The sequence below is a fragment of the Austrofundulus limnaeus genome, unplaced genomic scaffold (genome assembly GCF_001266775.1).
Source record: "Austrofundulus limnaeus strain Quisiro unplaced genomic scaffold, Austrofundulus_limnaeus-1.0 Scaffold0, whole genome shotgun sequence".
Taxonomy (NCBI): Eukaryota; Metazoa; Chordata; class Actinopteri; order Cyprinodontiformes; family Rivulidae; genus Austrofundulus; species Austrofundulus limnaeus.
The window spans coordinates 4,791,201-4,794,816 of NW_013952402.1; the positions used below are offsets into that span (position 1 = coordinate 4,791,201).

At 42.5% G+C, this 3,616-nt stretch overlaps 1 protein-coding gene across 1 annotated transcript in view; it reads left to right on the forward strand.

The window, feature by feature from the left end:
• Nucleotides 1-2,118: 2,118 nt before the first annotated feature.
• marchf8 (membrane-associated ring finger (C3HC4) 8) overlaps nucleotides 2,119-3,616 on the forward strand; it is a gene marked incomplete in the record, with an annotated part of 39,144 nt that continues 37,646 nt past the window's right edge. The window contains 1 exon segment of the mRNA XM_014026785.1: nucleotides 2,119-2,496.

A 3,616-nucleotide genomic window follows, 5' to 3' on the forward strand; every position in this document is an offset into this window, starting at 1 on the left:
CATTTATATGTGCAGGCGGAGCCTGACATCTGTCGTCATCACGTCACCTGCCTAAAGGCGTGATTAGAGGTGGCTTCAGCCAGGACACGCAGGGGCGTGGTTCCCATACATGATGTTGTACCTCGTTCCTTTCCTTCAGGGAACAGTAGTTATATGCATAACATTACGTTCTTCTTAATGTTTTGCCTGATTAAATAAAGGTTAAATAAAAAAAAATACAAATACCACATAAAACGGTAGTACAACAACCTTAGATCGTAGTAGAAGAATCAACATCTTACCTGTTGTAGATGGTTCTTAAATTAGACTCTTTCATGCAAACACTTTTATTAAACTTTACATTGCAGTTAGATTTTGCCTTATACTTCTAGCGTAATAAGATCATCACGCTGGAAGGTCTCTAATAAGAAGTGCTACAGCTAGCTGCTGCAGCCACTTTGTTTCTGCAAGTGACCGTAAAGTTAGTGTGCATAAACATTTGATTTAAAATTGAACTTAAAAAGGAACTCAAATCAAATTTCACAATCTGAAATATGAATTTAAAACCTAGAAGAGGTTATTTATTTTATGTTAATTATACTGAGGTATTTGCTTCTAAATGTACCGACAGTAGCAGAAGGATGTTTTTTATTCACTGTGTTTACTCTGTAGCTATGTGAACATGTGAGAAAGCGATCAGGTGATGTCTGAGCACCTGAGCACCTGAGTGGTCGTATTTCTGGCAGCTGATGGTTGGACGAGTCTCAGAGGAAAGGCTTTTTCGTGGCCCAGCCAGCGGATCGGCTGTATTTGGAGACCAAAGCTGTTTAAGCAGTTTGACTCGGTGAAAGTAAAGTGCTCTTCAGCTCATTATCCGATCGAGAGACTCAAGAGTCGTCTGCAGCGTGAAGGCACAGGATGACAAGTCGCACTGTTTCAGTTATGTGAAGATTGTTCTTTAATATTTGAGGGGGAAAAAATCTGTTGAAGAGGTGCTTAAAGGACACTAAAACAGAGGACTGAACTCGAGCAGCACATGACAGCACGATGAAATAATGATACAGATGACAAAATCAGCACAAACTGTCATTTATCGAGTCCCAAAGCTGATTCCAAAGAACCAAATGGGCTTTTACACACAGTTCAAACAGAAAATAACCAGTAGGTGAAATAATTAACAGTTTGTGTGTTAAACCTGCTTTTAGTTTGTTTTTTAGGTTTTTTTACATGATTAAAATGAACACATTCTGTCCCTATCTCAGAGGTTCTCAAACTGGGGTCCTGGGACCCCCAGAGGGCCGCAAGTTGTAGCTTGGGGGTCCTCAAATTATATACCGTTAATTTTGTTTTTCGTTTAAACAAAAGCAAAACCTGCATAAATGCATATGGGGAACAATGCACCAGTAAAACAAACATACTGAACCAAACACATAATAATAATTATTCCCATGGCATTTCAGGGTGAAAATGACAGTAAAACATTCTTTAAATCAGCATGAGTTTATCAGGGAGTCCCTGGAGTTTTTGTTTTACAGCTGTAAGGGGTCCTCAGATCTAAGAAGTTTGATAAACCCTGTCCTATATCTGTAATTTTTACCCAGTCATGTTTTATTTTTTATTGTGTTCGTGTTCTGAAACCTGCTGACATCATCATCAGTGTCTGTGTAAACAAAGAACTTTGTGTTTATTAGTGAACTTTGTTTGAGGGGTTGTATCAGTGTGAGTGATAGTGTTGTGCTGCGCCCTTGAATCGTGTGTGTGTGTGTGTGTGTGTGTGTATTTGTGTGTGTAATGAATTGCTCTGCTCCACCTTGCACCTCTCTCTGCTCACAGGAGATTGGCGGAGGTGGGAGTAACAGCCTCTCTGATTGGTGGACGCTGATGGTGCTTCACCAGCTGACTCTTTTGTCTTTAAACGCTGGGGGGTCGGGGGCGGGATGTTGGTGGGCGTGTGGTGGTGCTGGATGGGCTTAAGCAGGGCTGGGGGGGATTTAAGGCTCAGCTCAGTGCGCAGAGCAGACGGTCTATTTAAAGGACACCTCTTCCTCTTGAATGATTCAACAACAGTTTGCCCCTCCCCCCCGCTTCTTGTCAAGATCAGCTGGACGATGGGCTCAGCCAATGAGAATATAGCAGCAGACTGAGTCAGAGTGTGTGTGTGTGTGTGTTTCTGTAGCTGAGAAGGGAGGCAAGCCTGGACAAGCAGAAGCTCTTCCTCAGTATTTGTGTTTGGAAAGAATGTAGAGAAGCCACTTCTCCTCTCCTCTCCCTGTCCTCTCATCTGCCTTTTGTCTCTTCTGTGTCCTGTCGTCCTGCAGTCACCACAGTGACAGCTGACATTGTTGCTGCAGCTCCACTTCCGTGTTTGCCAAGGCTTTTTTTTTTTTTTGGTCTGGGACTCTCTCTCAATCTGGACTCATCTCAGGGATTTACCAACGGGGGCAATGTAACCTTCTTGAGCAACCATTGTCTGTGTGGGGTGTGTGTGTGTGCGTGACAGGGTGTGTGTGTGTGTGTGTAAGAGACGAGTGAAGTGAGGTGGCTACCGGAAGCAACCATGAATTCCTGTTGGAAAATGAAAATCCAGGTACATGCTCTTGTTTCTCTTGCTGTATTTTTATGATCGTGTCATTTTCCTGCTGTGAAACTCATTTCTGATGTGCTAAAAAAACGATGACGATGACAAAAAAGAGGAGGAGGAGGAGGAGGGGGCTCATTGTTGTTTCCCTTTACTGGTTGTTATGGTGAGGCCTTTTGTCTCGGTGATGGCGGCGTGCTTCTGCGCCAGCAGCCGAGAGATGAAAGAGTTGGCAGGAATATGTGGTTTGTCTTTTTCTGTGTGTTTCTGACAGAATGGAAATCTTTTATCTCTTCTGGGAGTTTTCAATTTATCTGTCTGTATACGGATATCCTTTTGCTCATCTTTTATTTGTGTATTCTCTGCCTTTTTGGGGAGGAAATGTTTGTGCCATGTTAGTTTTTTAAAGAAGACATATTATGCTTTTGCATCCCTTTTTTACTTTTAAATTGGGGCATACATATAAAGTAGAACTGCAATGCTTTGGTCTGAATTCGTCCTCATTGTAACTCCACAAGCCACTCTTTTACTGCTTTCCCAAGGTGTGTTTCTGATTAACTCATTTTGAGGCTGTCTCTTTAAATACAAATGAGGCACTTTAAACCCCACCTCCCCTCCAACTTCAAGATCGGTCCATTCCAGTTTGATAGAGGCATTTATGACTATGTAGCGTTGCAGTAACTTTTTATTTACAAATTAGTTAAAAGATGTCAACAACAGAAGACTTGTCCATCTAGCCTTACATGTTGGAGCCAGAATCTGACCCTGAGAATGAGGACAATTGTAGTTGGTAAGTCCAGACCTTTTTTAGAGGTTCCGTCGCAAATACGGTGACATAATTGTTCAGAAAATCAAGAAACTAAATCCAACCTTTCTGCACTCCTAGAGACTCAAAGTACACGACAAAATACACTGAATGGTTAAAGAAGTGGATTTTGCTTGATATGCTCCCTTTAAAGTCCAGAGGAGCATCTGCTGCCACCTCCTCTTCTGTCTGAAAGGTTGACCCAGTTTCCCCTGTGATGCTGCCTTTTGTTTTGGATGGGGGGGGGGGGGGGG